The sequence below is a fragment of the Octopus sinensis genome, linkage group LG3 (genome assembly GCF_006345805.1).
Source record: "Octopus sinensis linkage group LG3, ASM634580v1, whole genome shotgun sequence".
In the NCBI taxonomy this organism is placed as follows: domain Eukaryota; kingdom Metazoa; phylum Mollusca; class Cephalopoda; order Octopoda; family Octopodidae; genus Octopus; species Octopus sinensis.
The window spans coordinates 74262315-74286997 of NC_042999.1; the positions used below are offsets into that span (position 1 = coordinate 74262315).

Below are 24683 nucleotides of genomic sequence, written 5' to 3' on the forward strand. Positions count from 1 at the left end.
TTATCCTGAACAAGCAGGTCAGGTGTTCCTCGTCGACGCCCAGATTCTGCCCGAGAAAGTCGTCGCACCTCCCCTCCACTAATCCTCTATAGAACGCCATTGTTGTAATGAAGTCGCACAAGTTTGGTCCCGGACGGCAGAGTTGTTTGAGAGCAACGTGACACTCGCGGTGCTATTCGCCTAGCCTCGGTCTCTGTTTGATCCATGACTCTAGTTCAGCCAAGGAGACGAGCTGCGGGAAAGCGCGCCGCACAAACGGCGACCACACCTGTTTACTGTCGTCTATGATGCGTCGAAGATGTCGCAGTCCCAGCACATGTCTGCGCATCATCACCCACGGCATGCCTAGCCCTCCATTTAGCATGAGTTGACAGCAAATGGATCGCCTAACCATCGGAATACTTCCCTTCCACAGGAAGCGGAAGAGTATGCGTTCTAGTTTGGTGATGGTAGGATCGGGACAAGACACGACGGTCAGACGGTACTCGATGACGGATGCGATGTACGCGTTCGCCACCTCCGCCCGACCTTTTAGGGATAGCTTCCTCTCGGCCCATTGATGGGTGCGAGTGGCCACCCTAGTCGTTATTTCGCCCCAGTTCTTCTCCTTTTGGAGGTCCGGACCGAACCAGACTCCGAGCAATTTAACCGATCCCTCGGTCCAGCGTCCCACGATGGAGACGCTGTTGGACGGCATGGGCTTGCTTCTCCAGGTGCCGATCCACAAGGCCACTGACTTTTCCCGGTTAATTTTTTCTCCCGTTACCGCTTCGTTTTCTTTTAGTGTCTCGCCGACCAGGTCGGTATGCTTGTGGCTCAAGACAATGACGGTGACATCGTCCACGTATGCAGACACGCTCCTCCCGCATCCCAGCCCTCGTGGGATGCCCCTCAGCGTCGCCAGCTTCGGCAGTAGTAGCTCAAGAGTCAATACATACAGAAGCGACGAGAGGGGACATCCTTGAAGAACCGAATGCATGATGTTAAATGGTCTGGATAGATGACCATTTACGCGAACTACCGAGCGGATGCCGCTGTATAAGGCAGCGATCCAACCGTGGAACATGGGATCGAAACCAGCCGCTTTAAGGATAACTTCCAAGTAGTGATGGTCTACCGTATCGAAAGCTTTTGATTGATCCAAATTGATCAGCGCCCCACTCATGCCAGGATCCTTAACTATGATATAGCGCATCAGATGGAGGTTGTCATGGATACTTCTGTCTGGCATGGCGTACGTTTGCACCTTGTCGACTAGTTTTTCGATGACAAGCGCCAACCTCTCGGCTAACACCTTGGTCAGGATTTTCAAATCTGCGTTGAGCAGAGTGATGGGCCTGAAGTTATCTATGACGTTCCCCTTGTTTGGATCTTTCTTTAGCAGTGCCACTACTCCTCGCTTTACAAAGACGGGGATACTCGTAGACAGCTGCCAAGACGCCTCCAAACAAGTCTGACATCTGAAATTAAAATTCGTAGGGCAGACCATCCAAGCCTGGTGACTTGTCTCTCGCGCAGCCTGCTATCGTATCCCGTACGTCTGCGGCTGTGATGGGTCTTTCACAACACTCCGCCTCTCTTGCTGAGAGTCGTGGAAGGCCATGCAAGTAAGCACTAAAGTTCACTCTGCGTCCTGACCCACCAGTCGTCCCAAACAGTCGGGCAAAGTGTTATTGAAAGGCTTCACGCATCCTTTCAGGCTCGAGTAATTCGCGCCCCTGTAAGTGACCTAATCGTTGCTCTGTTACATCGTTGCGCCTCCGCCACTCGGGCCTCTCGGGCGGCTCAACTCCTTCGTTCCTCAGATCACGCATCCTAGCTCTGACAACGCATCTTTCGTGTTTGGCGTTGAAGTGTTGGTCGAAGGCCAACCTCGCTGCCAGTACGTTGGACGCGATGCCAGTCCTAAGTGCCTCTTCTAATTTCTTAACTAGGTCTCCCTCTATTCTATTTCGGTCTAATGCTAGGGCCTTACTGTACAAAACCGATTCTGCTTTAATTGCTTTCTTTAGAGCATACCACCATCTGTTGTTGATTATGGCACCCGTCAATGCTCTCTTAACTAATGTGCTAATCCGGTCCCTGTAAGTCTGGCGTGCCGTGAACGACGCGTTCAGCTTCCAGTAACCGGGACGCTGCCTATGTGTCTTATCTAAGTCAAGTGCACAAGTCACAAATTTGTGGTCTGTGTAGCTGACTATATGGAATTGTGGACAACCTACACTATCCTTATCCACTGTCCTCCAGAATAATCTAAGTACGATCTGGACGACCCGATGCGGTTGCTCCATGCCCACATTGGCACATTCATGTGGTCGAGTCGGTACCTGTCAGACAGTTGGAAACGTCTGAGCAGGTCTTTAAGGCATTTGCATCCCCTCCTATTACTATCTCTGCCCACGTAGTATAGATGCGTGTCCAGGGTAGCGTTTCAATCCCCCACTAAAAGTAAAGGTCGAGACGTTCCCAGGCAAACCTCTAGACGTTCAAAGAAATCTGGCCAACCTATTAAGGACAGTGCATAAACTGTTATCATTCTAAAAGCACACCCATTGCTGCCATCGACATCCAGGACGACCAGCCTACCCCCCGGGTCTATGAAAATTGCTCTTACTTTGAGGTCCAAACTCTTCCGAAGGAACACCGCAGTGTAACCACCGCCCATTCTCGGCAGACGCGGAGAAAAATAAATGTCGGAATGTGCGCTGAGTGCTGGAGTGCCTGCGGGCTGTTGAGTCTGGTCTCACTGATGGCTATGGTATGCAGGTTTTGTGACTTGATGTCGTTTAACAGGTAGCCATGTTTCCAAGGCGACCCAAGCCACGTACATTTATACTGCCTATTTTGAGCATGTTCCTATAGAAAGTTGCGTTTTACACACAAAAGGAAGACGAAAGAGAGAGAGAGAGAGAGAGAGAGAGGAGAGAGAGAGAGAGAGAGAGAGAGAGAAAGAGAGAGAGAGAGAGAGTCACTTACTGTCTGAAAGTTCTTTGTTTTTCACCTCACAGTTTTCTCCCAGAAGGTTTTTGTACAGTTTTTTGGACAGGTATTTTTGAAATCTCCCAGCTTCATCAGGGTAGAGAGATTTCAGGATGCTGTGTGTGTTCTGTGTTATGTGTATGATTTTGATGTGTTGTGATGGTGTTGTGCGTGGGTGATTCTTTGTTTTGGTATCATTTTCTTTTAGGTTGGTGTTTGACCTTATGTATTCCCTTAGGTCTGGGTTGTTGGTACTTATGGCTGTCAACATTGTTGCGGGGATTAGTGTATTTGTGTTGATGCTTGTGTTTTCTGCGGGTGTTTTGGTTTCGGGAGTGGTAGACCTCCCTGCTCTGCTTATCTGCTTCTCTATTCTTTTTTACCCCTTTTTCTCCTTCCCCCTATGGCCACTTGCCAATCCTCCGTGTCGTCTTCATCTGACGACATGTTGGAGGAATCAGAAGGTGGGAGGGGTAGTGTATTGGGGTCTGTTTCTGAGTGTGTTGACTTTGTTGTGTTGATGCTGGTTGGTGACAGTTGGGGTGTGGTGTATGGGTTTTTGGTGGTGGGGTATGAGTCTTTTTGGTTTTCTCTTCCTCCTTTGAAGTTGTTGTTGTTGGTGGTGGTGATGATGGTGTTGTTTCTGTTCTTGGTGGCGCTGGTGGTGGTGTTGTTTGGTTGGGCTGACTTATTGGTTGATGATGTTCCTTCATTTGTTTGTAGAGCTGTTTAATTAGTTATGCATATGGTTTCCTGCACGATTTTTGGTTTTCTTGTGGTTGTTGTGGTTTTTCATGATCTTGTTGTCGTTGTTGTTGCTGTTGTTGTTTCTGTGCTAGTGGGCACGTAATTTGGAAGCGTGCTTTGCTACCACAAACGTAGCAACGTGGCTTTCTGCCTTCGACGGCCACATGTAAATTCGAATCCTCTCTCAATTGGATTCGATGTGGAGTTTTTTTGAAAATCATCGAATTAATTTGAGCAAGGATTTCGATTTCTTCGCCAATGCAGTTTTGCTGGTCCACGACAGCGATTTCCACGATATGTATTTCGCCCTCGATGTCATAGCAAATGGCGGACACGAGCCATTTTATTTCTATTTCAGAAGGCATATTCTTTATTTTAATTTTTGTGACCCTACGGCCAAGGTATGTGGGGATCATCAGTAAATTTTCAAATTGGAAGGACTTTGTGGAGAGGTTCTTGGCTCTTTCTTTACTGTCGAAACAAACTTCAATCGTGGCAAATCTGTTTCCCTCGTGATGTAGTCTTTAAAGGCCCATATAGGCCTTAAACATTTTTCAACATTTTCTTGAGTGGCCTTTTCGTATAGCCTTGTTTTTAGGTTGAGTGTCCTCTAAATAATTGGGGTTTCTTTTCCGTGAGGTTTTGTGGTGTCTGTAGTTGTATGCTGAGGTCGTCTTTTTCTAACATTGCATTACAAACGAGTAGTTCTTCTTTGGAAAAGCACATGACTGTTTCCTTTAATTTTAAAGCTGCGGCAAAATTGTTTTCGGTATTCGTGTTGGTTGTGGTGGTGATTGCGGTAGTGGTGGTAGCAGTGGTAGAGCCAGTGATTATAGTAGCAGAAGCACTCGTGCCTTCTAAGGCTTGTGTGCGTTCTCGCGGAACGGCTTTGCTTTCAGCTTGCTTCGCCTCTAGCATTGGTAGAGGCGGGAAGTCGGTCTCATGGTTTCTTAGCCCTATTTGTTTCGAAATATGGCAAGGAAATCGAAGAAAATAGAAATGTAAATAGGTTTTAAACTGCCCCTAGGGGTCAGTTCCTCCCTTGAAAACACACTCAAACGAAAGCTGGGTGTTTTACACACCCTGTGTGCAAAAATTGAATCAAAATGTGTGCAATAAAAAGTCGAAAAAAGGGGTCACCTACGGAGCCGATGCGACATCACGTCAGTAGATAGATAGATAGATAGATAGATAGATAGATAGATAGATAGATAGATAGATAGATAGATAGATAGATAGATAGATAGATAGATAGATAGATAGATAGATGTGTGCAAGAGAAGGCGCATGACTCAGTGGTTAGATCGTCAGGCTGGCAATTATGAACTAATGGGTTCGATTTCCGGACACTTTATTCACGTTGTTCCCAGTCACTTAGCTGTAGAAATGAGTTGTGACCTCACTAGCCAAGCTGTATCGGCCTTTGCCTTTCCCTTATGTAATAAGGTTGAATCATAGTGTTACACTGAGATCATGCAAGAATTTTCGGTAATGTGTGTGAGAGAGAGAAGGGGGAGAGATAGAGAGGGCATATGCATCTTTGTTTTTGTCTTTCATCATTTGGCGTGGAGCGGGGAGGCTGGTATGCATGGGTATTTGCAGGTCTTCCATGAACACCCTTGCCCGGACTTGTGCATAGGAAGGAAACTTTCTAGGTGCCATCTCATGGTCATTCATATATATTACTTCGGCACTCCGCCGGTTACAACGATGAAGGTTCCAGTTGATCTAATCAACGGAACAGCCTCCTCGTGAAATTAGCGTGCAAGTGGCTAAGCATTCTACAGACACGTGTGCCCTTAATGTAGTTCACGGGAAGATTCAGCGTGTGACAAGCCTGGCCCTTTGAAATACAGGTACAACAGAAACAGGAAGAAAGAGTGAGCAAAAGCTGTGGTGAAAGAATACAACAGAGTTCACCACCTCCCCCTGCCGGAGCCTCGTGAAGCTTTAAATGATTTCGCTCAATAAACAATCACAATGCCCGGTCTGGGAATCGAAACCGTGATCCTACGAATAAATGCCAAGCCAAGAGAAATAAGTAGTGGGGTCGATTCGTTCGGCTAAAACCTCCCAAGGTGGTGCCCCAGCATAGCTGGAACATGTAAGCGATAGATATGTGTGTGTGCGCGCGAGCGTGCATAATAATAATAATAATAATAATAATAATAATAATAATAATAATAATAATAATAATAATAATAATAATAATAATGAAATTATTGTATACAGTGCACAGATGCACCACAAGAACATGTATACTCACACAGCACAAACACATATATATTTGTATATATGTAGGATCTTTTCACTTTGACCGGCAGATTTAAAAAGTAATTTTTTGTAACTAAACAATTTTAAACTTCGTATACTGGTGGAATGTGTCATATAAAACATCTTTTTCTCTTGGCGTTCTTGAGAAAATTCTGTAGTTTGTAAGCTATTTGTTGTTGAATTTCTCGTATTTCGGCAATTTCAACCAATCAATGACGTCTGTTGAGGTGAATGCAATTACTGCTGTTGTTTGTCAACAAGAAGTTCCGGCGGTGCATATTATCTATGTTCTTTATATATTAAATATGTAGTTAATTCATTTTATAACAGCAACAAGAAAAAAGTATTAGAGAAAAATTGAAAGAAAAACGCACACAAAACTAGATTATCATTTTTTTGTACCCCTCCATCACTGTAGGGACCTAATTATAGTGGACACTAAATGAGGGAACGGTTTTGTTATCCCGCTCTGTTTACGAGTGACCCTTCAGTTTATGGCCTCAAAATGTTTATATTTGCAGCGTCTTTCGCATCATTATATAATATAAATTTATAGATATGTATAATATAAATAATAGATTCGTATGTAATACATGTATGTATGTGTATATATATACATAATATCATACAGTGTAGTTATTGTATGTATAGATAAATAATTTTTATGATGTATATAAATTCAATTTATATTATGTTGGATGCATGAAATGTTATATGTAATACTGTTTCATTCATTTATTAATTTTCGCTTCTCATCATTAATAGTCTTTATTCATTAAGTTATTCATATATTAAAATGTTTATTATTTATACATCACTATACGCATACAAATTTCAACACCCAAACCTTGTCCCCTTTTCCTTGTTTCTTTCTTGTAAACACAAGACACCCACCCACCAAAATCTGGGTTACACACTAAGTATATATTTAATTTGGTATATACACCCTTAATGTTAAATATATAATTTACTAATGCCCTCTATATCGTAATCGTTTTAATCGGTTTAGCCCTCATAATGTATGTTTAATGTTTCATATAAGTTGTAACATCTCTTCTATGGTTCAATACAAAATCCAGCGAATAAATAGAATTCATATATGAAAGAATTATAAGTTAAAACTAAATAAAATCTGTGTAGCAACAACTTTTTACATTTCGCAATTATTAAATCGCAGTGCTTAAAACTTGGCGTACAACCTGTCCATATTTAAACTTAGAAAGGAGTGGAGGAAGAAACAAACAAGTAACTGTTTCTCTCCCCTTCTTCTCTCTCTCTCTCTCTCTCTCTCTCTTTCTCTTTCTTCCTATTTGTTTGTTTATTTGTAAGAAAGGAGTGGAGGAAGAAGTAAACAAGTAGGAAGAGTGAGAGAGGAAGGGGAGACAAAAAGTTAAGTGAAGCAGAAGAAATGTTAGCTTATTTATTATGAAAGGCCAACAAAGCCGACATCTTATACTAAATGTATTCCTTTATCTACATAGGAGTTTATTGCAAAAATTACATATAATGGACTAAGTAAATTTCATATTACTCATGATATTGTATCATAGTATTTGTCATTCCAAACCACACCTAAGTATAACTATTAAACAAGGTATAACTGACTGAATCTCTTTTGACGAATGGGTGTTCGACTTCGACTGTTAGAAAGCATGACACATTCAGAATTATTATTGGCATCCGGGAGGCGAATTTTATTCATTTATTTATTGTTTTGTTTTGTTTTGCCACGAGAGTTCTGGATTCCAGTAATTAACGCATTTGCATACAACCCAACATAACGTTCGTGAATGTGTTAAAAACAACCAATCTCTTGGCAAAACACCCTCTACCAAATAAACTCAAGACGAAGAACAGTGTTGTAGATCGCCAAGTTATGCCTGATTTTAGAAGGAGACAAGTAATTAGATAGATTTGCATCTATCCTTATTATCGGATTTTGTTAGGGCCCCATATAGTAAAGATGTCAATGAGAAAAGGTGGGTAGAGGGTGAAGTGCTAGCAACCGTCTTCCCTTACTGTTTTACAAAGTAAATAACAACACAGATAACTACGCAGATGCAGCCATGGTTGAAACAACAAGAACAAGCATTATTAAAAGAGAAAAGAAGCATGGCCATTCCTTACCCAAGTGACCTTATCTTATTGCCCATCACTTGTTATGCGCTCATAAATTAGTTTGATAGTTGAACTCTGATTGGCTATATGCAAATGAATTCATAACTGGGGTCCAAAACTCTCGTGGGGAAAAAAGTTCGCATCCGGGAAGGCGGCAAGCTGGTAGAATAGTTAGCAGGCCGAGCGAAATGCTTAGCGGTATTGCGTCTGCCGTTACGTTCTGAGTTCAAATTCCGTCGAGGTCGACTTTGCCTTTCATCCTTTCGGGGTCAATAAATTAAGTACCAGTTACGCACTGGGTCGATGCAATCGACTTAATACCTATGTCTGTCCTTGTTTGTTCCCTCTATGTTTAGCCCCTTGTGGGTAATAATGAAATAGGTATTGCGTTCTGAGTTCAAATTCCGCCAAGGTTGACTTTGCCTTTCATCCTTTCGGGGTCGATTAAATAAGTACAAGTTACGCACTGGGGTCGATATAATCGACTTAATCCGTTTGTCTGTCTTTGTTTGTCCTCTCTGTGTTTAGCCCCTTGTGGGTAGTAAAGAAATAGGTATTGCGTCTGCCGTTACGTCTGAGCTCAAATTCCGCCGGGGCCGACTTTGCCTTTCTTCCTTTCGAAGCCAATGAAATGAGTACTAGTTGCGCACTGATGTCGATGTAACCGACTGGCTCCCTTCCTCCAGACTTTTCAAGGCTTGTGACTAGAGTAGAAATAATTACTGGTATCAGGAGGCTGGTTTGACTACTTTTCAAGGCGGCAAACTGACAAAATCGTTAGCGCGCTGGACGAAATGCTTAGCGGAATTTCGTCTGTTGCTACGTTCTGAGTTCAAATTCTGCCGAGGTCGACTTTATCTTTCATCCTGTCAGAGTCGATATCATAAGTATCAGTTGAGTTCTGGGGTCGATGCAATTAACAAGTCCCCGCCTCCCACGCAAAAAATTTCAGGCTTGGTACCTTTTGTAGAAAAGATTGTTATTAAGGCGATGAGTTGGCAGAACACTTAGCACGCCGGGCGAAATGCTTCCCAGTATTTCGTCTGTTTTCACGCTCTGAGTTCAAATTACGCCGCGGTTGACTTTGCCTTTAATCTCCTTGGGTTCGACAAATTAAGTACCAGTGAAACACTAGTGTCGATGTAATCGACTAGTCTCCTCCCGCCAAATTTCAAGCCATGTTCCTTTAGTAGAAAACATTATTATTATTATTGTTATTATTATTATTCAGTGGTCTTATTTTTATCAGGTGCTTTCACTGCACTACCGAGCGCAGTTTTGTGTGCCTTGGGTATGTGCTGTGGTTTGTTGTGGTGCCCTTTATTATCATCATCATCATCATCATCATTATTATTATTATTTTTTTTATTATCATTATCATTATTATTATTATTATTATTATTATTATTATTATTATTATTATTGAATGAGAGAACAGTACATGCCATCAAAGGGACACTGGGGTAAAATATTCTCTGTTTATTTTCTCTTATTCCTTTTTGTTGAAGAGCGTGACCGAAACGTAAAAGACTTTCTCACTTTACCGAGCGTCAAATTAATACACCTGCTTGTTGCTCAAACACCTGTCTTCGTCTTTTGTTTTTGTGTAAATTTCAACTAAAATATATGAAGCCTGGTATACTTATCATGACTACCTGTCTGATAAGGGTATACCAGGCAAATGCATCACAACCATATGTGTGCAAAATGGTGATCTCATATCATCAAGATTAACAGCGCATGACCTTACAAGTGGGGCCCAGATAGAATTCTCTTCAGGTCGAGTAGCCCATCACGCTCAAAGGGTCCCTGAATATGGGTTGTTTAAGGATGTTGAACGAAACACCCATACTTCCAGAGGTGAATTATCCAAACCCCAACGAATTCCTCTCAACACATGGCTATGATGCTCCCGACTACTTCTGGTTGCGATCAGAGATGCATATATCGTCAACCAGGAAGGCATATGCTCAACTGGTTAAGGTCAAACAACTGACAAGCAACTCTGTGGTATTGAGCAGAATATTTGCCTATCATTTATACCAAGACAAAACAATGTACATGATAACGCTTCCAATCAGTTAAGATTAGAAGCCATGAAAGCCACTACCTGGTACTGCTTCAAGGAATTATAATAATAATAATAATTATTATTATTATTATTATTATTATTATTATTATTATTATTATTATTATTATTATTATATTATTATTATTATTATATTATTATTATTATTATTATTATTATTATTATTATTCAGTAGTTTTATTTTTATAACGTGCTTTCTCTTCACCACCGAGCGCAACTCTGTGTGCCTTGGGTATGTGCTGTGGTTTGCTGTGATACTCTTATGGTTACTGTATTGAAAGTGTTTTGCGTAGGATGTGTGCAGTGTGCCCAGTAGGGCAATTTTCGGTATGTTTATATACAGTTGCGGCCAAAATGTTCAGAACGGCATTGTTTTCGTCAGAAAAGAAAGTATAAGTTTTTATTAAAGTTGTTTTATATTCTATAATTTTCACAGACAATAAATACGATATTAATTGGTATTGTCTGAGATTTTGGTGTAATTTTAGTGGATAATACAAAAGTTATGGATGATATAGGGATTTACTGCAAAACCCATTGGTGGCCAAAATGATCAGAACGGTTGAAAAAATAACAAAATAATCAAAAAGTGACAGAGAATGCTGGAATTATTTCATATTTAGTGTGAAGCCCTAAATTGAATCAAAGTTTGACATTTTTGACTGCATGGGGAAATTAAATTTTCAATTTCTTGCTGGGGGATCTTATTCCATTCTTCCTGAAGGGCATTCCATAATTGCTCGGTTGTTTTAGGATTTCTGGCTTTCAAACGTTCTCCTAGAATATTCAACACATTTTCAATAGGATTGAGGTCTGGGCTTTGAGCAGGCCAATCCATAACAATAACCTTTTCAGCCTTGAGGAAGTTCATGACCACCTTAGCCTTGTGACATGGGGCATTGTCCTGCATGAATATGGATGGTCGCTTAGTTGAATTTCTCAGCACAGGCAAGACATGATCTTTTACAAGTTGTTTATAAACTCCTGCATTTAACTTTCCATGTAATCGCAGCAAAGGGCCTACAACATCTCCAGATATCATCCCCCAAACCATGACACTTCCTCCACCGAATTTAATACTAGTCTTAAGGCATTTAGGTGACTATTTTTCACCTGCTTTTCGACGAACGTACCTTTTCCCATCTGAGTCAAATAACATAAACTTATATTCATCACTGAAATGCACTGTTTGCCATTTTTCTTGAGACCACAACACATGATCGGTTGCAAAGGTAAGACGACACTTTTTATTCTTGGAGCTGATCAGTGGCTTCACTGCAGGTGCTCTTGCTTGAAGGTCATGTTCAACTAAAGGACGAGACACAGTATTTCGAGATAAAGTTTTTTCAGTACAATGCTCATTTCCCGAAAAACAGCAGCAGCAGTTTTAAATCTGTCCTTTTTAACCAACTTTACCATAGCACGATCTTCTCTCTTGGTCATTGTTCTTGACCTACCTGTAGACTTTCTTGCTTCACACGAACCACAATCATCGTAGACCTTAAGAATACCGTGAACAACACTTTTTGACTTGTTAACAATCTTTGCAATAGACCTAATACTTAAATTATCCTTCTTTCGAAGCTTAATAATCTGCTGATGAATTGGTAACGGAGTAAGTGGCATTATATTAACCAAGTACACTGCAGATATTCTTACTAATGTTTAGTAAACGAACTGTCACGTAAACAAATTCAAAACATTAGAGTTCGACGGTTAAATATACTAAAACACGGAGTAAAAGCAACCGTTCTGATCATTTTGGCCGCCATGGGTTTTGCAGTAAATCACTAAATCATCCATAACTTTTGTATTATCCTCTCAAATTACACCAAAATCTCAGACAATAACAAATAATATTGTATTTATTGTCTGTGAAAATTATAGAATATAAAACAACTTTGATAAAACCTTATACATACTTTTCTGACGAAAACAATGCCGTTCTGAACATTTTGACCGCAACTGTATATATTTGTAAGTCCTGTATTATTATTATTATTATTATTATTATTATTATTATTATTATTATTATTATTATTATCGCCAGTGCAAGAAGTGTGTTGTTGAAGCGCTGTATGTTTATTTTTAATTCACTTGTTTTAAAAGTTTCTGTACTGTATTTTATTGGCTAAATCGTTTTGTAAGTCAGCTGCACTTCTGGTGGTGAGGGATGACGTTTGTTAACCAAAGCCCCATTTTCTGAGCGTGATACAAAACTTTTTGTTTTTAAATTTCTTCGAAAATTTGCTTTAAAGAATGTAAACATCGAACATAGCGGCGAAAAGTGGGAGTGAGGAAGGAAGGTAGTACGGCAATTTGCACGAGAACTTCCCCGACCTCCCCACCATGATTGACAGCAGACAGCAGGAAGAAAAGGAGGAAGGAAAGGAGGGAAGAAGAAGAAGAAGAAGAAGAAGAAGAAGAAGAAGAAGAAGAAGAAGAAGACAAAAGGCAGAAAGAAAGCGAGAGGAAAGAAGGAGTAAAGTCTTCCTCACTACATGGAAATTTTAGTAGCACGCAAAACAATGTTGAAAGCAACTACGGAGAAGAGTCTAACAAAAATGGAGTGAGCAGTAAAAAAGAAACCTTTGCAAGTATCACGGGAGCTAAGGAATTGGTTAACATCTCATTGAAGAACAAAATAGAAAAACTAAACAAGGCAGCAAAATATATAAAAACGAATGGAAGTAGGTCAGAATTGACGCCTCCAAGCGACGTTCATCGAAGCAACAACCAAACGAACAGTTGTCTACATGTGTGTGAACACAAAGACAAGGAAACTCGAAAATGCTAAACACGACCAGGTAGATAAAGCCTTGAAATACATATTGCAAAATATCTACCACATTGCGAGAGTAAGGTAGTACGGCGGAGTAGAGGTCCTTTTTAAGACCGAGGAGGAGGTGATATAGAACTCGGTGATCATGCGTCGTCCTCTTCTCAACGTACATGTGAAGAAGAGCGGTACGAATTACGGTAATTGGAGTACCACCAGGCTTTGATATATGGTGATTCTTGCCTGTATTTGCACGGACGGCGGGCAGAATCTCCTGGATGTTAAAAGATCAAGGAGAGAAAATTGGTTTGGGACTACTATGGAGGTTCATCTCCACATGAAGCCAGGGCAGTTCGAGAAAGTCCTAGACCTGATTTGCCTCTCGAATGAAGTAGAACTAAGGGTGAACGTGAAAGGCAGAATGCCAAGGTGAGACGATTGTGGTTCAACGGGTCATTTACGGTTTCATTGCCCACAGAACCAGAACAGAAGGTCAGAAAGAAATGTCCAAACGAAAACACCACAACCCATGGGTTGACAAAATCAAGGACAAGAACAACCAGAACAACAGAAAGGCAAGGGAAAAAAAAACATAAATTGAACCCAAGGCAGGTGTTACAGTAAATGTGGCAGTGGAAGTAGCACCAGTAACAGAGGCGGAAGCTACAGTTGCAGGAGCAACAACAACAATAAGAGAACCAGAACAAACAACACCAGAAGAAAACATACAAGACACGTACTCCTCCACGCATCCAAGCGATGATGAGGGGGTAGCCCAAAAGGTAAAAACAAAATAAGAAAGAGACACAGAAAAAGGGAGAAATCCAAGAAACGGCAAACACACTGATGACAACACCAAAACTACAAACACCATTACAAACATCTACAGCAGAATCAAAAACACAACAAACTTTAAAAAGAAAAATATCACAACAAAACCATCCGCACAGCAGTGGGATTTCCTGCTAGTGAGAAAGGCCAATGAAAAGCTGATGGCTCTCAGCAGAAAGCGAGAACATTGAAATAGAAGGGATGATCTGCAGCCCCAACACTTTTAGAGTACCGGAGAGCCTAATGATGGTACGAATGACATTAGAGATTTATATGAGCATTAAGCGGAGCTTCTGTACATTAGATCTCCCACTGTAACGACCAGCAGATTGCTGTTAAGGAGGTTCCCAGAGGAACCCAACAAAATAGACAGATTAGGAGACCACTTGACCACAAACAAACAGCACCAGGATGGTAAGTGACACTCTCGTTTCCCTGTCCTTATTTCCTGGCCAGTATGGAGGTTCTTAAAGTAGGGTTTATAAATGTACGTGGCCTGGGATCGTCGTGGAAGCAAGGATGCTTGCGCAACGACCTCAGATCGATAAGTTTGGATATAATAGCCGTCAGTGAGACCAGGATCGCGGACACAGGCCTTGGCTCCCATTTTCGATGACTTTGAGATTTTCGCATCTCTTAGTCGACCGGGAATGGGGGTGGGGTGGAAGTGTTGTTCTGAAAAGGCCTAAATCTCGAGATACGGTCGATCTTCCTGGGCCTAGAAAATAAGTCAGTGATCCTGGTCGTGGACGATAATGAAGGGAATGCTTTTAGACTGGTCGCAGTGTACGCACCGACTGGAACGGGGAAGCCAGATTTCTTCAGACGCTGGGAGGCCTTTCTAGGGAGGTCTCGCTCTTTAGTGTTAGTGAGCGATTGGCGCGCCATTTTGGATGCACTTGTGTATTGGTTGGGGTTAGTGGATAGGAAAGCGGGGCACACAAACCTCGCAACCTGCTCAGTCGTTTCCAGCTGGCGGAAAGGTTCAGACTGGAATTCCCGAACACTCCAGTGTGGACATGGGCAAACAGTGTCGGGTCATCCAGATCTTATCTAGATGGGATATTTTGTAGGCTAACAGATAGGAATAGTATGGGGTGTCCACAATTTGAATTCGTCAACTACACTGGCCACAAATTTGTGATCTGTACGGTTGACCTAGATAGGCTCTATAGGCAGGAACCCAGAAACCGGAAGCTGAACGCATCCTTCCCGGCGCATCAAGCTTTCAGAGACCGGCTTAGAAAGTTAGCCCATCAAAAGTTGACGGGTGGAGTCATCAACAACCGATGGTGGGAGGGTCCTAAAACGGGCGATTAAAGTAGAAGCTGTAGAATCTAGTTGAGAACTAGTGATAGAGAAGACTAGAGTAGAGGGATACCTTGATAATAAAATTAGAGGAGGTACTCAGTAGAGACATACTGATTGACGTGCTGGTAGCGAGATTAGTTCTGAACCAACTATTCAACACTAAGCATGAAGGATGCATTGTCGGGGTTAGGGCACATGCTCTGAAGCAGGAGGGAACAAAAGGCATTTGATGGGACCAGGCGCAACGTGGTAATAAAACTGCAATTCGGTCTTTGAGGGGTCGGGACGGGCGCATGCTACATGTCTCGAAGCAGATGTGCGCAGAATTTCAGAGGCATTTTGCTGAACTGTACGAGATGCGCTATGGCCCGGAGGTGAAAGTGAAGTTCACTTTCTACCTTGATGGTATGCAGCGACTTTCAGCCAGTGACGTAGATTTCTGCGAAATGCCGATAACAGCTGAATATATATGTGACACGTCGGAATATATATGTGACGCACTTGGGAGAAGTCTCTGGAATTGGATGGTCTCCCCTTCGAGCTTTATATACATATGCCAGACTTGTTTGGTAAGCTTTTAGTAGACGTCTACTTCATCTGGCAGCAGAATGGGAGAATACCCGGATCTGTGTGGCTACTGAGAAAGGATCCGAACAAGAGAGAGATTGTTGATAACTTTAGGCCAGTAACTCTGCTAAATGCAGATTACAAAATGTTGGCCAAGGTGCAAGCAGAGACGTAGGCGCTTGTCGTCGACAGACTGGTGGGTAATGCGCAGACTTGCGCTATCACCAGCAGAACTAAACACGACAACCTCCACCTCACGCGGTGTATCATAGAGAGGGTTGTTAAAAAACCTGGCATGAGTGGGGCCCTGATCAACTTGGATCAATCGAAAGCTTTCGTTAGAGTCGACCATCTCTATTTGGAGGCTGTCCTCAAGGCGGCTGATTTCGGGCCCGTTTTCAGAAGCTGGATCACTGCAGCGACATCTGTTCGGTGGTCAAAGTAAATGGCCAGCTCTCTGGACCGTTTAGTATTGTGCGTTCAGTCCGTCAAGGATGCCCACTCTCACCCCTTCTGTACGTACTGGTACTCGAGCCATTACTGTGGAAGCTGGAGGTTTCGAGGGGCATCCCGCGTGAACTGAGATGCGGAAGGTTCGTGTCGGCGTATACAGACGACGTCACCGTGGTATTGTCGGACATCTCGGATATCGAGAGGGTCAGCACTACCTTAAAGGAATACGAAGCGGTGACAGGAGCAATGATCATCTAAGAGAAGTCAGTGGGCCTGCAGTTTGGCAACTGGAGAGGCAGGCCCATGCCAACCGACAGTGTTGTGAGGTGCTGGACAGAAGGATCTGTTAAGCTGCTCGTGTTCTCGTTCGGTCCGGATCACCAAGGAGCAAGAACTAGGGTGAGGTGACAGACAAGGTGGCCACTCTCGCCCATAAATGGGCCAAGAGGAAACTCTCTGAAAGGATGGGTGGGGGTGGTGAATGTGTACCCGTCATATACAACCACCTGACTGTTGTCCCTTGCCCTACATTGTGGTTGAGCGGGTTGGTGCATTTGCTCTTCTGCTTCCTGTGGAAGGGAAGGTACCGCTTGTCAGTTGGTCTATTTGCTGTCAGGACCCGTTGCGTGGAGTACTGGACATGCCGTGGTTGAGGAATCGCAGTCATGCGCTGAGGCTGCGACATCTCCAGCTATAGTCGGAGCTACAGTCCTGGATCAGGTATAGACCGAGACAGGACACATAGAGTCTCCAAGCGCTCACAGCCCTCAGTCAGTCGGACAGTGTGATCGGTAGAAGTTCTGACTCGGCGTTCTATAGGGGATTAGTGGAGGGAAAGATCGACGACATACTCGGAAAGGTCCTGGGCGTCGAGGGAGATCAACTGGCTAATCTCTTCTGGAAGACTTTCGGGCCGGGAACTATGGATAACTTCCAGAAAGCCTGGCAGTGCTATCGGGGGCGGGGGCGCTGCCGGTTCGAGATAAGCTCTATAGGTAGGGGTGTGCAATCGGTCAGGCTTATCCGAGATGCACGCAGAGCGATGAAACCGTTCTGTATGCTTTCGTACAGTGTCCACGCATTGCTGACTTGCGGAGCTTTGTCAAACGGTTATTGTTACGTGTAGGACGGATCCATCTCTCATTCGAGTCCATTGTGAAGATCACCCCGCCTTCTTCCTTTGGCCGGGAAAGGAGGGCTTTTTCTCTGGTGGCTATAGCAAAATAGGTTGTGTGGGGACGCGATTGAAAGGATTGAAGACGGGTACCTTCCCCTTTGGCAAAGGCCTCATTGACATTTTAGGTTCCACCAGAAAGGGAAAGTGAGGCTTGAGAGGGAGGCACTGTCACCCAGTAAGTCGTTGGAAAGTAGATGAATGTAGCAAAAATGGCTCGCGTGATTGGGCCTACTCAGATTGTGCGCTTCTACGCCGGATGGAAGGAAGAAGAGAGGGTGTCTTCCTGAGGAACCGTTAGTGTTAAGTGTTCCAAAGTGCATGAGGTCTCTTTGGTCACCATACGGTGGAATCCCACCTCTAATAGGAAAGCATGTTGTTGATTTAATCTCTTTGTTAATCGTTGTGTTTATTGGCTGTTTACACGTTTAACCTCACTGTCCCTTGTCTGCGCATCGTCCTCTATGTTTTGTGTTCGTCCCCGGTAGCCAAAAAAAGAAAGAAAGAATTATTGTTGTTGTTGTTGCTGCTGCTGCTGTTGTTGTTGTTGTCTTTGTACAGCTTCTAACGCTGGAGATGTACTACGGTGTCAGCTGTTCATTACCAGTGAACTGAGGTAAAAAAAAAACCTTATTTTTCGAGCACAACCCGGCATATTCGAAAGCTCCAAGCAGTGCTGTTATCTGCTAGTGCTCCACCCTTATTGCCGTCCCTATTTGTTCCATGCACTTCTCAAGATTTTTACTCGCTATTCCCAGAGCTCCGACAATTATTGGTAGTACTACCACTTTTTTCAGCGACCACAACTGCTTAACCTCCCATGCTAACCTGTTATATATATCAACTTTTTTTTCTTCTTTATCGCATACCTTGTTTTCAGCTGGGCGTGCTATATTTATGATCCAGCATCGTTTACTTTCTTTCTCAATCAACATTATCTCTGGTTTCCAATTCTCTATCACATGATCGCACTGAATCAGAATCCCATAGGATCTTTGCATTATCATTTTCGATGATGCTTTCGGGTTTATGTTCGTACCAGTTTTTTTGCTCTCACAAGTCCATACTTGTTGCAAGGTGTCCAATGGACAATCCTTGCTATATTTTCATGACGTCTCTTATATTCTTTCTGGGCTAGTGGCATGCATTGACTGGTAATATGCCATACGGTCTCACTATTTTCTGCACTTGTCACTTTCTGATGTGTTGTCTATTCTGTATTTGATTTAATTCGTTTTCAATGCTTGCTCTTGGGCAGTACAGATTAGAGCTTCCGTTTCCGGTTTTAAATTACTTTTAGCCATCCATAACCAACTTTTTTCTCTGTCTGTCTTCAAAATCCCTATGAAATTGTCCATGCATTCTTTTCTTTATCCACCTATTTTCAGTTTCATTCATTCTCAAGTGCTTGTATAGTGCTTTATCTTTGCAATCTTCCACCCAACACAAGCCTGACTTTATTACTTCCAATAATAGCAGTTCTGTGGCATTTTTTACATACCATGCTATGTTGTTTTCTTCTGCTCTAATGCTGTGTTCGCATCTAATCAGTCCTCTTCCCCCTCTTTTTCTTGGTACATTCAGTCTGTCTGTGTCACTTTTTGGGTAGAGTATGCCATATCTAGTCAACAACTTCATTGTCTTCCTGTCTGAGCTGTTTAGTTCGTCTACTGTCCATGCCATTACTCCTGCTCTATATATAAGAAGTGAACGATCATGGGATTGTACCTAGAAAGTTCGCCTCTAAGGCACAAATCCGGACACGGGTGTTTACAGAAGGCCAACAGTCATCTTATGCATGGAATGGAAGCACTCCGTCGGTTCCGACGGCGAGGGTTCCGGTTGATCCGAATCAACGGAACAGCCTGCTCGTGAAATTAACGTGTAAATGGCTGAGCACTCCACAGACACGTGTACCCTTAACGTAGTTCTCGGGGATATTCAGCGTGACACAGAGAGTGACAAGGCCGGCCCTTTGAAATACAGGTACAACAGAAACAGGAAGTAAGAGTGAGAGAAAGTTGTAGTGAAAGAGTACAGCAGGGATCACCACCATCCCCTGCCGGAGCCTCGTGGAGCTTTAGGTGTTTTCGCTCAATAAACACTCACAACGCCCGGTCTGGGAATCGAAACCGCGATCCTACGACCGCGAGTCCGCTGCCCTAACCACTGGGCCATTGCGCCTCCACCATCTTATACATATCAACCTCTCCTCTCCATATGTATCTGTAAATGTGTGCGTATGTATATGTATATATATGGTTGGGTGACTTTTTTATATTTCTAAAGTTCTCGCCAATGAAGACAGAGGCTGGTTTTAACTTAGAACCAAAGCTTCTTCATTGAAATTTCAGTATCATCAACAGGTTAGATGTGCAAGTATCTGTGTATATGAACAAGTATTTGGAGTCAGTGCTTGTTAAATCTGTATGCTTTGTTTTATGTATGTGTACTCAAGCACATACGCAAAGTAAGTTCAGCCAACGAGATGAAACATATGTGCATTCAGGCGTGTGTGCGTGTAAGACATAACGTAAGCTGAATGAGGGCGCAGTATATATGAAAAACAAATGTAGTTTGTTTGTTTTTTGGGGGAGGGGTATCAACTTCTGACATAGTTGTGTTTCCAAGAAATAGACGTACAAAATGACAGTTGTATACGTCGATTGTACGAATCGGAAATATATATACTGCGTATTTGACGAGTATAGATAACTATCGCTCCAACAACATTTCGAATTTAGTACACCTCGTTTTCTGCTTTATGTCAGCCATGAGTATATAGATTAGTTCATTTCGAAAAAATATCTTCTTGATATCCTACGTTTTACGTGTATATACAGTCGTGCTGTTTTACACGCATCCACCTCATGAAAATATAAATCCAAGGTAAATAAAAATATTTACCTGAAATATTTTCAGTTCTTTCCGTTTACATTGTATTTTATACATGTTTTACATATATATGTGTATGCTTCTATGTGTAAATTAGAAATAAAATTAAACATACACACACACACACACACACACACACACACACACACACACACACACACACACGCACGCACGCACGTACGCACCTACGCATAAATGTATGTACACAGACAGACAGACAGGCGGGCAGACAGACAGACAGACAGACAGGCAGGCAGGCAGACAGGCAGATAGGCAGACAGGCAGACAGACAGGCAGGCAGACAGCCAGATAGATAGATAGATAGATAGATAGATAGATAGATAGATAGATAGATAGATAGATAGATAGATAAAATGGATCTAATCACAAATCCATGACATTCCACCTGGTCTGAAAATACAGTACATTGCCATTCTCATACACCACAAGATTCCCTTAGTCCTTCATACTTGAAGCTCTTTCCACATTGGCCTTCCGCAGCACTGTTAGCAAGACGATTAGAGCGTTTTTCCTCAAATCAGACAATGTCATGAGGTTAGGGTACTACATTGTTTTTACGGCTTAAGAATACGATCGCTTTTTTCACACCAATCGTCAATTCTAATCATATGCGTCATCCAGAAATCTGAATGTCTTTTCTTTTTTTTTTTTTACGTTCTTGCTTCATCCAATCTGTTTTCTATCTTATGGAAAATAGCAGGGTGAAATTTTGGGTTTGTCCCCATTATATTGATACTTCTGCATTATTGTTTTAGTGCCTCATGGAGAGGATATTCAAGACAAGATTTTGCTGCCAGAAAGTACTCTACAATGGATGACTCACATCCTGACAGGACATGCTCCAAGGAATCTTAACCTCAACACAGAATCACTCAGTTTAATATTATTAGACAGGGAGAGAAGCATATACTTTTCTCTCAGAATATACTTTTCTCTCACAATGGCTCGCAGCCTGCTGGTTTCATATTCTATAGCATATTTCGTGATAGCTTCCTTTGTACAACTGCCTTTTATGCCGTCCGAGCGTGTTAACTTTCCATCAACTTTAAATTACAGTGACCTGTAAACTTCCTACGATGGAAACATTTCAACTTCGTCATTTACAACACCACCAAGATACTATCACATGTCGTATAAAGAATATGAAACAAAAGCAAAAATAACTTTAGATCTCCTTGTGATAAAAGTACAACTTTAGACTTCCTTATAAACAACATTACTTATTTAGTCTCGGGTTTTCTCAGACTGTGCAAACCTGAGACTAAATAATATAGATGAGGCATGGCTTCTTCACTCGCAGTGGAAATTTCACGCCTAGGAACCCTGGTCTTTCCAAACAACAAATGAACATCATAGAGCAGAAGGGGATTTGTCCAGTAACACACGCTTTTTAGTGTTATTGTCTCAACAAAATACTACGGCTCTTATTTTTGTGGCAACGATGTTTGCTCTTGCAATAGGTTTTAGAGAGCTTACCACCCACCAGCTGAACGTGCCTTCATTCCATCATGGAACTTTTCATTGTTTTACTTGTCTCGTCTACGACCAACCAGAGTATACAACACATAATAGAGATTTTAAAAGAGATGTTAAAACTTAAGCGATGCCTGTACTCGAATCTTTCTAAAGTGAGGAAAAGCCTTGTACAGGGCTACTCCCATTTTCTTAAAAACATATGCACTTATTTACCCAAAATAACTGTTCTAAATCGTTAGATAAAAATGTAGTTGCAGATGTTTCCTTCTTTTACAGAGATGTATAAACAAAGAATAATGGTCTCTCTCCAGCTGTTGGAAGGTTGTTGATCCTACTAAGTTCATCCATCCTTTGATAAGTTTTGTTTACGTCCTGCAGGGTGTCCAAAAAACACTCTTCTTACTAATCAGACTTAGTAGGGTTAGCGGTTTAATCACCAACGACCCGACCATTTGATAGATTGTACATGTTACAGGCCTGACATATATAGTGAGAATTTGCAAAAAGAAAGAAAAAAGATGTGTGTTAAACAACAAACAGATGTATTAGTTTAACGCTCGGGAAGTGAGAAAGTCTTTTACGTTTCGAGCCAACAATCTTCAACACAAAGGAACACAAGAATAAACAGGGAGAGAAAATAGAAAAAGGTGCACATATTTACATATCCATATGCACAGTATAAGCATAATTTTAATAACTATGTAGTTGAAGAAACATATCGCATGTACGACATTAAATTGCCAGTTTGGTTTGGTATTCCAAAAGTAATAGTTGACCAATATCGTTTTTTACTCTGACAAAATTTACAACTCCGTATATATTTCATTGTTATTGGAACTCTTCAGCTAACTGGAAAATCACTGTTTATGTATATTTTCACCAGTATCACCACCACTAACAAATTTCTTATCATCATCATCATGAATATCATCACCATCATCATCATGTCCTGTACCTTATCTGAGCCACCAATACTTTGAACAGTACTAATACATTTACAACTAGCCTGCAGAGGTAACTGTTTTATCAATATATCATATTTTATAATCTATTTATTTACAGATGATAAAGATGAAGACACATCCTTGTCAGACTCGTCATACCTATCTGACATTGTTCGTACTTGCAGCTTTAACTGTATTTGGACATGCTCACCGTAAGTATAGTTAGGTGTCATTCCTTTTGTACTATATGACATTCAATGTCTCATGCAAAATTGAATATTTCTCAGAATAGTGAACATTAACATTGTTGGTTCATTTACACCAATAAATCACAGGCATGTATATGTGTGTATATGTGCACACACACATACACATATGCGCACATATACATGCGCGCGCACACACACACACGTATATATATATATATATATATATATATATATATATATATATATATATATATACATATATATGAGTGCTTGTGTGTGTGTGTGTGTGTGTGTGTGTGTGTGTGTGTGTGCGTATGTGTGTGTTGTACAGAATAGTTAGAGCATCCAAACGAGGATCTCATGATTGTAAAATAAACTTCTTAAAACATTTGGTGATACTGTGCCTATTACTCATTTGTGTGTATGTAGGTGTATGTATGAATATATACCTACATACACACATACATACATGATACACACAGATATTCATAAGCATATATAGAGGATGGCCCAAAAGTAGGTTTATAGTTTTCACGTAGGAACTTTAAATTTCTTTTAAAACATTTTATTACATTTAAATTTCTATCTTACAATCATATTGTTTATGCACATCTGAAACAGACAATGTTTAATCTCACAGATGCTCAAAATGTTCTCCTTCAACATTGCAAAATTCTTCAAATCTCTTCAGAACACTCTGACACACAGTACGGCACAAATTCCGATCTCCACCAATTTCAGTGAATGCGTCAGAAATGTAATCTTTTAAATCATTTAGTGTTTTGGGATTCTTCTCATAAATATTGTTCTTTACAACACCCACCAAAAAGCAAAAAGAAATCCATTGGTGTCAGGTCAGGAGAACGTGGTAGCCATTCGATGCTGTTCCGTCTTCCAAACCAACACTGTGGAAAGGCTTGGTTAAGGTAGTCTCTTACTGTCAATGTATAATATGGAGGTACTCCATCTTGCTGTATGAACAGTTCTAAACTGTTAATATATGAATGCAAAAGAGATAGTTGAATAACCGTAACCTACTTTTGGGCCACTCTGCATATACATATACATCTACAGTTCTTACCTGGATGTGTTAAAATTTTGTTTGTTAGTTTGTTATTAAATTTACTTTCAAACATTAAAAGTTGGCATTCAGTGATCTTACAGAAAGTATATTATAATATACATGTTAATGTAATGCTGTCTGAAAGGGACAGGTATATGTGTGGGTATGGGGTGTTTGTGTGAGAGAAAGAATTAATCTGTGAAACAAAGAAGAAAGGAAAGAGACTACCATTCCATTACAACCCTCCTTCACTTCCTAGAGGATCTCTCGCCCAAGAAGATCTATAACAATTTTTTTCTTCATGTGGGGTACCGTATCTTCTACTATAGCCCGGCCGACCAAAGCCTTGTGAGTGGATCTGTTAGACGGAAACTGAAAGAGGCTTGCTATATGTGTGTGTGTGTGTGTGTGTGTGTGCGCGCGCATGTGTGTACGTACGTGTGCATGTATGTGCCTTTTTGTGTTTGTGCTGTCAATGCTTGACAACCAGTGTTGGTTTGTTAACATCTCCGTAACTCGGAGCTTAGCAAAAAGAGGCCTATAGAATAATTGTCAGTCTTTAAAAACGGGCAGAAATCATGTCAAATTTGCCTCTCTCAGCTAAAACAAAAAATAGTCGACAGGTTTGCTGCGGCAGCTCGTGCATTTGGACTGACTATCAGTATCAAGAAGACGGAAACTTTATTCCAGCCAAAGCCTGTGGCAGAACATTCTCAAGATTCAAATGTGATGATTGGCAATAACCCACTTAAA

The 24683-nt window shown here is 41.5% G+C and overlaps 1 protein-coding gene and 1 long non-coding RNA gene across 2 annotated transcripts in view; one reads left to right on the forward strand and one right to left on the reverse strand.

Annotated features, from left to right (window-relative positions):
* The window catches only part of LOC115209480, a 447652-nt gene that overhangs the window by 189343 nt on the left and 233626 nt on the right, over positions 1–24683 (reverse strand). The gene's annotated exons all lie outside the window — the stretch shown is intronic.
* LOC118762481 lies at positions 1221–21035 on the forward strand. Its single transcript, XR_004998235.1, has 3 exons — positions 1221–1421; positions 14381–14382; positions 21023–21035. It is a non-coding gene; the product is annotated as an uncharacterized LOC118762481 (long non-coding RNA).